The sequence below is a fragment of the Camelus dromedarius genome, chromosome 9 (assembly GCF_036321535.1).
Source record: "Camelus dromedarius isolate mCamDro1 chromosome 9, mCamDro1.pat, whole genome shotgun sequence".
NCBI classification, from domain to species: domain Eukaryota; kingdom Metazoa; phylum Chordata; class Mammalia; order Artiodactyla; family Camelidae; genus Camelus; species Camelus dromedarius.
Window position 1 is genome coordinate 32,128,581 of NC_087444.1, and position 12,877 is coordinate 32,141,457.

Sequence of the window (12,877 nt, forward strand, 5' to 3'; positions counted from 1 at the left end):
GTAAAGGGAGAACTCTGTCCTGTCTTGCAAAACACAGTAGAGGCTGCCATGAAACTGAGAAGGAATGTCAAGCCACCAAGGCATTTGCCCTTGGTTATCAGAATTGCTCCCATTCTGCTGCTGATAAGTCTCTGCAGCTTGGGTCAAAAAAAGGACTGAAAAGTTTTTAGTTGCCTCAGCCTTTCCCTGGCATCATGAGTGGAGGTTCCACAGATGTTTCATTTTGAAGATCTTTTGCCAGGAACAGCATTCCTTGGGAGGAGGTTCAAGTTGGACTGCAAATGTAGTGTTTTTGTTTGTTTGTTTGTTTGTTTGTTTAATGTATTATTAGCAAGACAGCTGCTGGGGCTGGAAAAGGCCCTTGGGGTTCACTCATCTCATGGGAACAGCTCTGGTCTCCAGAATCTGTGTTGCTCTCACGACTGCAAGCCTCTCTTGAACTTCTCATTAGTGGGAAGCCAGAAATGCTGGGAGCATTCTTCACATGGATTAACTGGCTTTCTTTTTTTTTTTTTTTTTTTTTTTTTTTTCAGTTCCTAGATTCTGTTTCTCTCTCTCTTTTTTTCTAAATTGAAGTATAGTTGATTTACAATGTTGTGTTAGTTTCTGGTATACAGCAAAATGATTCAGTTGTACATATATAGTTCTTTTTCATTATGGCTTTTTATAAGATATTGAATATAGTTCCCTGTGCTACACAGAAGGACATTGTTATTTATATATAGTAGTTTGTATCTGCTAATCCCAAACTCCTAATTTACCCCTCTCCCCACCTTTCCCTTTGGTAACCATAAGTTTGTTTTCTATGTTTGTGAATCTGTTTCTGTTTTGTAAATAAGTTTATTTGTATCATATTTTAGATTCCACATATAAATGATATATTTGTCTTTCTCTGACTTCATTTAGTATGATAATCTCTGGGTTCATCTGTGTTGCTGCAGGTGGCATTATTTCATTCTTTTTATGGCTGAATAGTATTCCCCTATTCTATTGTGAGTAGTATACACCGCCCCCCCATCTTTGTATCTATTCATCTGTTGATGGACGGTTAGGTTGCTTCCATGTCTTGGCTATTGTAAATAAGGCTGCTGTGAACATTGAGGTGCATGTATCTTTTTGAGTTAAGAGTTTTCTCCAGATATATTCTGTTCATTCAGAATAGAAATGACATGTGTTTGGGTGAATCATTAACTTGCTCATTTGCGTATGGAATATTATATGTGAGTTTTGTAAGTTTATTGCATGCTTATGATATATTCAAGGGCTGTATCCAGAACTCAGAAGAAGCATCTTTGGTGCTGAAGTCAGATCTTATCCAAAAAAATAACAATGTTGGGGGAAAGATGCTTGGAGTACATGGGTAACAATATCTGGGATACATGGGTAGCGACTTGGTGAACACCTCTGTGGTTGGTGGCTGATTTATAGTTGGTCCCTGTGCGGGCCATGTATGAAGTTTAAGTGAACTAAAATCAGTAGATACTGACTACAGAGCAGTCAGAAGAATCCCCTTCACTGGTCTACATCAGTGTAACCAAGAGCTATTTTTATAGAAGTTTTGAAAGCAAACATCAGGAGACATGCCTAACTCACCAGAAGATGGTGCTACATAGACCAGTTTTTACTGAGCACCTACTGTGTGCCACCTCCTCACAGATCTGCTCTACACCCAGGAGTTTTTTATAACCTAGCAGTTCCTATTTGAGGCTGCTGGTGAGGTGAGTCTGCCAGAGAGCCTGGCAACAAGTTTCAGAAGAGCCTAAGGCCCTTAATCTGGTTTTCTCAGATAAAACAGGCACAATTTTGGACTTCTCAGGAAAATCAGAAGTTCCTAAGTCTGAAAAGGAAGTGGAGGGTGGGCAGCCAAAGGTTCTTGTCAGAAAACTAGGAAACCTGTTGGCAGTGGCTTTTAACCCCAGCTGGACATTAGGATTGTTTGAGTTTGTCAGAATAGTTGCCTGGGTTCTGCCCTAGATCTCTTCTGGGAATGTCTGGGCACCTGTATATTTCACAGCTGGAAATTACTAGGTATGACGGAGAATGAGGGATCATTGATTCTTGTTCAAACAAAGGGAAAAAAAATCAAAGCACCAAGTTTGCAAATTCCAGTTTGGGGACAAAAGGCTGGGAGACTCAACTGGAAGTAGCTAAAAACCTCTGTCAACACCACCCTCCCCCTTACCCCCTCAATTCCAGCAGCTTTGTCAGTACCCAGTCAGGTGTGGTTGTAATCCCAGAGGCAAACCCACCTCAGTTCCCCACCTCTGTCTTTTAGAGTCAGTCTTCAAATTTTCAATCCACAGGCTCACCCAGCAGAATTCACTCTCTTTTCTAACTGAAAACAAAATCTTGGGATGAGGTTGCTTTTGATTAGATTATTTGGGGAGAGTTATTACAAGTTAATAAATTCCAGTCATAAATGTGTATAAGCTAGTGACATGGTAGTCAAGAGAAATACTAGCATTTACAGTAGGTCAGTAGGGCTTAATGCTGTAAACAGGGCACACTGGATAATCTCTTGCCTTTAAGGAGCTGATGCTGCAACTGGAGAAAGGCACCTTCACATAAAGCAATCAGAAACAAGATCTCATCTGCCAGGTGCCAAGTAGGCTTGAAGCCCAAAGAAAGCACTGGACACAAAGTCAGATGACCAGGGTTCACCAGTCTCTAATCGTGGTTTTGGTTTCCTGTCTGTAAAATGGGAGAGTAAGACCAACCTCTAGGGGTCTTCATAACAGAGAAGTGCTTTCCCCTGAGCTTTCAGTGGGTCTGAGGCATTGTGGCCACTGAACTTGGGTCTGGAAGCCTTGGGAGACCTGGAACCACCTCCATCTTGAACTGCTGTCCTATATGTGATACTTTGAAAGAAGGTATTCTAAGCCACAGGGTCCCGCACAGGGCACGATAAAGTTTGTTTAGGCTTCTGTGAGGCCGCAGTGAGATCTTGTGGCTGTGCCCCCATCACTTCTACCTGACCTTTCCCTCCCATGGGCTGACTACTGTGAATCAGCTTGGCAGAGCTCTACAGCAAGGTCTTGTAGAGGGTGTGGCCAGCGTAGCCTTTGCCTTGGTGGGGGTGGGGAATTATTTAGCCCAAGTGCATTCCATTGTAGGTGTTATTGTCCACAATAATGGAAGTTCAGGGCCAAACCAGGGATCCAGTTTTGTCAATCCAATTGAGAAACCTTTTCTTGAGAAACTTTTCTTGAATAACTGCCGTGCCAGGCATTGGCATTCAGAATAAGACATGCCAACGTCTTCTAGGCCATTGTTTCCTAAACTAGGTAGTGTGGAGTCCTAGATGCTAATAAAAAGCCCCTTTGTGCTCTACACTGGAAATTGACACAACATTGTAAACTGACTATAACTCAATAAAAAAATTAAAAAAAAAAAAGCCCCTTTGTAAAGGATTCTGTGCTCACATTCAGGGAAACATGCAAACTATCTTCTTGGATAGTTTGATACTTTGAACACAGGCCCCTTGTCCCTTGTTCCCCACTTGTAATGTCTGCTGGTGTTGGAGCTAAAGGACCCCTTGGGATTGGCCCACCCTTGAAGACTCCAAATAACAATAAATCTGGGAGCTTGCTCTGAAAACTAGGGTAGAGATAGAGCTGCCCCTGTGGTGCCCACAGAACTCTGCTGGCAGAGCCATTCTCAGCACTCACTCTGACCCAGGCAAAGTCAAAGTCCTTGGAGATGGGTTTAAGTGCCTCTCTTGTGTCATCAGGAACTCCCACAAGTGCTGTGCCAGACCATATGTTATACCAGGACAAGCCCTGAGTTTTGGGGAAGTGAGCCCTCTGGCTGTGTGATCTTGGGTTAAATACTTCATCTCTCTAGGCTCACTTATCCATCTGTACACTGAGTGAGTGGTCCTCAACACTGATATTTATCAAAGGCCTTTTTAGTAATGTTTTTTCCCCTGCGTAGATATGCCCTCTAGTCACTATCAAATCACCCAGATTTACTCAGTTTTGTAGAATAGTTTTTGTCAGAGTAAATGTGTTCTGGAGAGGAGCTGGGATAGTCCCTTAAAATGGCCCAAACTGCCTGGGAGCCAGGACTTGGTTTGGGGGGCTGCCACCATTAACGTTAAAGGGCGTCCTCATAATGGTTCCCGACTGATCCTCCGGGTTTGTGGCCCCCTCCTACTCCACAGTCCAAGGCAGACAGGCCACGTGGCCCTGCCCCGCCCTTGCTGGCTCCAGTTTCTGAATTGCAGTGGCCTGCTTTCCCCGCCCTTCCCACCAGTCGGGAAGCCTGGATTGTGGACTAGGGGAAGCCACAGCCTCTCCCACCTGGCACCCACTGCCCCCAGCGCCTAGGCACCTGCTCCGAGCCCCTTAAAGCTGCCAGCAGAGCCCTAGAAGACTGCAGCCTGGTAGGTTGACAGGTAAGAAAGTGGTCAGTTTTCTCTCACATGGTTTTCTTTGCCTGACTTGTCCACCCCAATTTAGCTTCCTTCACAGATTACAGCAAGAGGGATTTGAGCTAGACTTGAAAAAGACAGTCCCGGCAGGAAGCTCTGAACTACATCTCAGAGAAATGGTGTGAATTCTCTGTTCTGTTTCTTTTTTAAACCTTTGCTTTCATCAGCCTTGCAGGAAAACAGCAGATCCAAATAACCATAAAGCAAGTTACTTCTCTCTGTGTTCCCTTCTGAGTTTTGTAAATCAGCAAACCCACATTCTTAAATGGTTGTCATGGGTTACTGGAGGCTGCTCCGCTGGATATTGCTTTATTTAGATCTTTAGTCTTTAATGTACCATGTACTGAACTATGTACATGAATTACCTTATCAAAAATTGATTTAAAATTCTTTAAAGGAAAGCATAAAGATAAAATGGCATAAGTGAACCTTCCTTATTCAGATGGTATTCTGAAATTAAAATGAAATGTTCTCCTTTTACACTTTGCCTTTATTCTAAATGCATGTAAACCAACTGATTTTTAAAGTCCATGTGTATCCGCCACGTTAACAAGCCCATCCCAGGATACGCAGCCTTTGTCCATCATTTGTGAAGTTAGATTGCTTCCAGGTGTTTTGGAATTAACAATTGAACTTTTATGGACAACTCTGTGGATATAACTTTTTTCGTCTTTCAGATTTAAAAAGAAAATCTCTCCTTGGATTTTATTCTCCATCCAGAATAAATACCTGGGGCAAAGGGCAAGAACATTTTTGTAACTCAGCTCATGTTACATAAGGGGTCAGCTTCCTCATGAGAATTTTCAAGACTGATGGCATGAAAGAGTGGGTGGGGAACTTGTTTTCTCTGAATTTTTCAGGAAGGGGGATGGAGGCAGTCTAGTACAGTGGTTAAGCTTTGTCCTTTGAAGGCAGGAGAGCTTGGTTTGTATGCATAACTGCCTAACCTTCAACTCTCACTTAATAACTTCAAATACTTTACATGTGAAATACAGATTAGAAATCTCCTTAGGGTACAGGAAAGGCAGAGATAGTATTTGTAAAACAACATTGGGTTCTTAATAAGTACTCCTCGAAGGATCTTTCAAACCTGGGGCTTTCTCTGGGTCATTTTACAAGCTGCGCAGAATTGAGACAGTCATCTCAAGAGCATCTTTTTGACCCCTTCCCCTCTTCTGATTCAGCTATCTGTTAGAGGTGGTTTTTGTTTTATTTTGCTTTGCTTTGGAAGTTAGGCTTCTATCTATGCATCAGGGAACAGCAGTTCAGGTGAGTCTCTTTCTGAAGGTCCCCCAGACTGTGGGCTTTCTGCCATCAGACCTGGATGCCACCCGTCCCATCTTTTAGCCACCTTCCTTGAAGGGCAGGTTTAAGGGATCCCTGGGCAGAGTGGAGAATTCCTCAGAAGTCTGCAGGCACACCTTTTGTTCCCCACTCTGGTAGGATACTGGGAGACCACACTGAGGCACAGTGGAATGTGCACAGACCAGGTGGGGCCCTAATCCTGGCTGTACCAAATCCCAGCAGTGCACAGTCAGTGGACCCCTCTGAGTGTCAGTTTCCTCATCTATAAAATGGAAATGTTAATACCTGTGCCATAGAATTACATGAGGTAACATAGGTAAAACAGCCAGCACTTAGGGGCCCATTACTGTGAAAGGTCAAGGCCATGTTCCAGAGCCTTTGGGAAAGTACCAGAATTAGCAATAAAAGACTGGCAGAAAACTCATGTTCATGGTCAACAAATATTTATCAGGCTGGCTGATCATGGTGCTGGAAGCTAGAGAGAGAGAGATTATGCAGGCTCCCTGCTCTTGGTACAGGCATACAGTCCATCCTGAGGGACAGAGGAGACTGACTACAGCTGCCTGGGCACTCGGGGACAGCTCCCTGCTTAAAAAGGAAGAACAGTCTGTTAGGCAGAAAATGGGGAGGAAGCAGGAGTAGCAAGTGCTAAAAAACAAGTGGTTTGGGAAGGGGTGGGAAGTTCAGGAGGGCTGCAGAATTGGGTGAAGGGAAATGAGAGGAAGTGGTGGAGACCAAATCTGAAGAACCTTAAAGGTTAAGTAGAATATGGGCTTCATCTCAAGGATGGGGGGATTCAAGTGGATTTTGGAATGCCCCAGCCTTCCACTCTATCTTAGGGGCATTGATGATACCTAAGATAAATCATTGCAGACAATGGGATTCTCAGGATAGGCTTGGTGTTGGGAAGCCTGGCCTAGGAGTTGGGGCCCTGGGTTCTGGAGTTCTGGTCCCATTTCTTCCACCACCAGAGTAGGTGCATCTCCTCTCCTGCCTCAGGTGAGAGATCAGGGCATTCAGGTTTCTTACAGCTCTTTCTGTGTGTCTGCAAAATGTCTCTGGAGCCCACATTCCCCTCTTCTCTCCCCGCCCCTGCAACACTGTCCATGGTGGCTGTCCATGACCCACCCTTGTCCTTGGGAGGAAGAGGCATCTTGTCTGAGGTGGAGAGTCTGGCCCTTTGGCCTTGAGAAAATCCATGGAGGTCTGAGAACTGTGGCCTCTAGGCCTGTGACAATTCCAGGGGAAGTTGTGGGCTCCGACAGTTCTGCACATTTGTGCCTGAGGGCCATGTCCCACAATTGGATGGTGGTGTCCCCTGGGAGCAGAGCTGTAGTCAGCCTGGGAATCTACCTCCCAAGCTTCCCAGGGACTGCTAGAGGAGTGCTGTATGTGCATCTCAGCCAGGAAGGGCTTGATTGCCATGCCTAGAGAACCCGCCGGGACTTCCCCCTTGGGGCCATCTCAGGTGATGAAGAGGTAGATGAGAAGGAATGTAGTACAGTTAGCAAAGTTGAGATCAAAGTGATGAGTTTGAAAGGCCAAAGAGATGTGAACTTGCCTGGCAGCTGTTCAGAAAGGTCAGGCCCTGCTCTAAGGCTTTCTGGGTGCGTGTTGTCTGTCATAGCATGAGAATATCCACATTCTGGTCCAGGACTCTCTCACCACATCCAAGCCCCCTCTTCTGGCTTTATCACCTGCAGATCTCAATCTTCCTCTCCCTGTAGCCACACCTGCCCTTCCCTCTTTTCCAAGAGCCAGAACTTTCCTGCTTCTTTGTCTTCCTACTTTCTCAGATCATTAAAATCTCTTCATAAGCATTTATAACCATCTTAATCATTTTTAAGTGTATAGTTCAAAAAAATTAAAGCATATTTACATGGTTATGAAACCGATCTCCAGAACTTTTTCATCTTGCAAAACTGAAATTCAGTAACCGTTAAACAATAATTTCCCCTTTCTCCCTCCAGCCAGTCCCTGGCAATCACCATTCTACTTTCTGTTTCTGTGAATTTGTCTATTAGTTACCTCATATAAGTGGAATCATACCATATTTGTCTTTCTGTACCTGGCTTATTTCACTTAGCATAATGTCCTTAAGGTTCATCTGTGTTGTAACTTACATCAGAATTTCCTTCCTTTTTAGAGTAGTATTCCATTGTATATATGTATATATACCACATTTTGTTCATCCATTTTTTTGTCAATGGATGCCTATGTTGTTCCATGTTTTAGCTATTGTGAATAGTGCAGCAATGAACATGGGTATACCAATATCTCTTCAAGACCATGCTTTCAGTTCTTTAGGGTATATACCTGGAAATGGAATTGCTGGATCATATGTTAATTCTGTTTTTAATTTTTTTGAGGAAACTCCATATTGTTTTTTATAGTAGTTGCAGCATTTTACAGTCTTACCAACAGTACACAATTGTTCAAATTCTTTCACATCATCACCAACACTTGTTATTTTCTGGGTTTTTGATAGTGGTCTTCTTAATGGGTGTGAGGTGATATTTCACTGTGGTTTTGATTTGTATTTTTCTGATGATTACTGACATTGAGCATCTTTTGTTATACCTGTTGGCCATTTGTACGTCTTCTTTGAAGAAATGTCTGTTCAAGTCTTTTGCCTTTTTTTTTTTTTAACGGCGCTACTGGGGATAGAACCCAGGACCTCATGCATGCTAAGCACTCACTCTACCACTGAGCTATCACTCTCCCCTACTCCTTTGCCATTTTTCAGTCAGGTTATTTGATTTTTTTGTTATTGAGTTGTAGAAGTTCTTTATATATTCTGGACTTTAACTCTACATCGTATTTGCAAATACCTTCTTCCATTCCAAGGTTGCCTTTTCACTGTGGTGATGTGTCCTTTGATGCACAGAAGTTTTCAATTCTGATGCAATTCCGTTTGTCTATTTTTGCTTTTTGTTGCCTGTGCTTTTGGTGTCATATCTAAAAAATCATTGCCAAGTCCAATGTCACAAAGCTTTTTGCTCTTCTTCTAGAAGTTTTATAGTTTTCGATCTTAAGCCTTTGCAAGCATTTTAATAAGCCTTATTATTTTTATGACTTGCCTATTATTTTAAAATGCCAACAGTTCAGAAAAGCACAAGAAGAAAAGAAAATCTCAATCCCATTCCCAGAGGAAACCACCCCCTAATAATATTTTACTGAGCAATTCTCCAGACAATGCCTTACTTCATCTCTTCTCAAACTGTAACCTGCACTTGAATCACGGAATTTTGTTAAGTTCTGGTTACAAAGGCCCAGGATGAGCCCAAGAATCTATATTTTTAACAGGCTCATAAGTGATGCTACTGTTATTGATCAGGAAACTGTACTTGGAGCGTCAATGGTCTCTATGTATATACACACACAACTTTGTCCTGTGGGATCATCTATACTTGATTTTCTCTTATAACCTCCCCACCCCCACTCAGATGTATGTTATGGAAATGATAAGAAATATAGGTCTTCATCATTCTTTACAGTGGCCACCTACTAACGATCCCATTGCATGGTAGAATGGTAATCCAGCTAGTCCCTACAGAGGAAATTCAGGTGCTACCAAGTTATCACTGTTATAAAGAATACAGTGGCAAACATCGTTGTGACCATGTTTTTGTTTACCTGAAGGAATTACTGGTATGGTGTTTTTTTCGTAAGAATCAGTCCAGAACTAATACATTCAATGTGTTACTCCTCAGATTCACCTCGGGGGCTGGATATTTAATCTCAAGGCTCTGCCTGCCCTCTAATGGTGAGAGGCAGAGAAATGTGGGATAGGTGAGGGAGGAGGCAGTGGTGGCCAGTGCTGTTGGTGCCCGCTATTCAGCCAGGCACCGTGTGTCTGGTGCTCATTTAATGCCAACAGCTCCCTACAAGGTTTGACTTAGTCTCCCTCATTTTACAGATGAAGAAACTGAGGTGCAGGGAAGACTCCTTGCTTCCCACAGTCACACAGGTGGGATGAAGCAGCGCAGAGGATCCACCCGACCCTGCGTCAGCTGCTAGTTGCTTGGATCACCTTGTGTGCCTGGCCTCACCTTTCACGTGACCCCACCCCACGCTCCAGCTGCACTAGGCCTCGGCTCCACCAGATTTGAGAGTCTGCAGGCCGCCCTGCATTGCCTAGGTTGGCTCCTTGCTCTTGCCCTATGCCACCCCTGCTCTCACTCAAGATAATTCAAGACACCACCAGCCTCATCAGCCTCATCAGGACCCTGGGCTGGCCCCCCACTCCAGCTCACCGTGAAAGGGAGGCCCAGCCAGAAGACGCCTCCAAGCTGTGCATGGTAAGGCCTTTGCTGAAACACTAATTGCAGGGTCACCTGGCACTGGGGTTAGTCTTGCACTCTGGGGCAGTGGGGAGTTTCTTTTTCAAGGTCACTGCCTCCTCCCTGGCCAGGCCTCTTTGGACGGACCTCAGAGGATGTTGGGGGGGCCCAGGGTGGTCACTGACCAGTTGGACATCAGGGATTTGTTGGAATGGGGGCTGTTGAGAGCACTGGACAGCCGCAAACAGCTTGAGCTTAAATCCTAGCTCTGCTGTGTGCTGCCAATGGGACCTTGGGCAAGTCAGGGCTGCTCTCCTGTTTCGCTTTCCTCAGCTGTAAAGTATGGTAAACATAGGCTCTCCCCATACCCTCTCACACCCATTAGCATGGTTACTGTGCAGAAACAAAACAAAATAACATGGGTTGGCCAGGATGTGGAGAAATTGGAAACCTGTGCACTTTTGGTAGGATTGTAAAACGGTACAGACGCTATGGAAAACAGTTTGTCAATTCCTCAAAAAATTAAAAATAGGACTACTATATGATCCAGCAGTCTCAATTCTGATTTGGGTATATACCCAAAAGAATCGAAAGCGAGGTCTCAGAGAGATTAGTGCACCCATGTTCATAGCAGCTTTATTTACAATAGACAAAAAGATAGAAGCAAGTAGAGTGTCCAGTGACAGATGAATGGATAAACAAAACATGTATATATACACACACACATACATATGTATACACAATGGAATATTATTCAGTCTTAAAAAGTAAGGAAATTCTGATGCACACTACAACACGGTGAACCTTGAGGACATTACGCTAAGTGAAATAAGCCAGACGCAGAAAGACAAATGCTGTGTGATTCCACTTATATGAGGTACCTAAGAGTAGTCAGATTTATAGAAACAGAAAGTAGAATGGTGGTTGCCAAGAGCCGGGGGAGGGAGGCATGGGGGAGTTATTGTTTCATAGGTTTAGAGTTTCAGTTTTGCAAGATGAAAATATTCTGGAGATCGATGGTGGTAATGGTTGTATAACAGTGTAAATGTACTTTATACCACTGAAATGTACACTTAGAAATTGTTAAGATTCTATGTTATGTGTGTTTCACCACAATTTTAAAGTAGAATATGCCTCACAGGGGTTTTGTGAAGATTGGGTAAGGCAAGTGAATGTGAACTATTATTAATGTCAGGTCTGGGGACGTCCAAGACTCTGCCTCATGGACCCAGGCATTGGAGGGGATTTCTGTGTCCCTGTGGGGAGCAGTTATGCCATTCTACATAAGATGCTCAGGATGGGGTTCAAGGGAGGCTTCCTGGGGGAATGACTGAGGCCCTGCTCAGAGGGTTCCTAGCATTTGAGGGATGGGTGGATTCCAGACATTGGAAAGTCTCTGGCGGAAAGATTACTTCTACTAAGGGGCAGTTTGCAGGGAGATTTTGGCTCCACCTAGTGAGTGATCAGTGTCTGAATGTAAAGCAAGCTGCCTTATGAGTGGTGAGTTCTCCGTTAGTGAAAGCGTGTAAGGAGAGGCGGGCAAGCTGCAGAGGAGACTCCTGCATGAGGTGGGAGTAGAGCCAGAGGGTCTCTTAGGCTCTGTGCCTCTCCGATGTGATCCAGTCCAGACAAAATTATAAGTAACAGCCCTATGTAAACGTGGACCCAAGTCAGAGTGAGAGGCCAGATAGGTGGGAAGCCTTGCTACCAGCCCTCTCGTAAAAATCAGTAATAATAGCTGCTGCCATTTACTGTGGGTACACACTGTGTTAAGTGCTGAATGGGCTTGATCTCAAATACTCACCACAACCCTGTATGGTGGATACTACTGTCACCCCCATTTTACAGCTGGGAACTGAGGCCCAGGGGTTAAGTCTCCTGTGCAAGGTCAGCCAATAGATGGTGGAGCTGGCATTTGAACCCAGGCAGTCTGGCTCCCACCCACTCTGCTAGGTGGAAATCTCCAAAATCTGCCTCTGCAAACTGGCTACTCCCTGCCACCTTGCTCCTGGCTGACAGTCCAGGGTCGTGACACTCTCACAGGTAGGGATTAGCAGCTCTGGCCCCTCCCTCTGGCTGGCTTCTCTGCATAGCCAGGCCCCACCTGCTTAGGTCTCCAGGGTTCAAGGATAACGTTGTGCAAACAACACTGGCCTTGATTAGGAGCAAGGCTCCCTGTCACTCACTTCTCCTTCAGTTAATGGGACCTTCCTTGACAACTCTCTTCAGGGCTCCAAGTCTTTCCTATAGTTGTTGAGTTCATTCTGCCTTTTTTGCAGCCGTGTTTTTTCCAGCCCACCTCTCTGATTGCCAAGACCTTGTCCGCATGATTCAGTTTGTCCAAGTTCCCAGGCTAGCACCTGCAAGTCAGTAAGTGCTGTCCTTAATGGTGGCAGTGAGTAGCATCCTCTGTCCTTAGGATTACAGAGGAAGCCCTGACAGGGACAGTGATTTATCCAGAATGATCCAGTTAGCAGGGGAGGGCATTCACCTTATGAAGGCACAAGGAGCTATCATTTAAGGACAGCTCCATGCCAGGTGGGGTGCTAAGCCCTGTTTAGGCACCGTCTCAAGGAATTCATAGTCTGAGAGGTGAAGACCTATTATTTTCCCATATTTCAGATGAGGAGACTGAGGCTCGGAGAGGTTAAGTCACGTGTTCAGAAGCTCAGATCTTTCTCTCTCTCCACTGCTGCCGTGGTGGCTCTGTGTCAGTTGTTGGTCTGATAACAGTAATATTAGTGCCACTTGCTGCTTGGGGGAGTAGTGTACATTTAAGATTCCTCTCCCACTACCTCCTGGTCCCTCACTGTCACCCTGGGAGTGGGCCTGGGTAGTGCTATTTTATTGATGAAGA

The 12,877-nt window shown here is 44.6% G+C and overlaps 1 protein-coding gene across 4 annotated transcripts in view; it reads left to right on the top strand.

Moving 5' to 3' along the window:
* Positions 1-4,235: 4,235 nt before the first annotated feature.
* Positions 4,236-12,877, top strand: part of IL34 (interleukin 34) — a 47,506-nt gene continuing 38,864 nt past the window's right edge. For 2 of the 4 annotated variants that reach the window (XM_010990280.3, XM_010990283.3), the window contains exons 1-2: positions 4,236-4,396; positions 9,657-10,038. The gene's annotated coding sequence lies outside the window, so the exon portion shown is untranslated. The remainder of the gene's footprint in view (positions 4,397-9,656; positions 10,039-12,877) is intronic. The other 2 variants (XM_031458123.2, XM_010990282.3) reach the window with 2 other exon arrangements.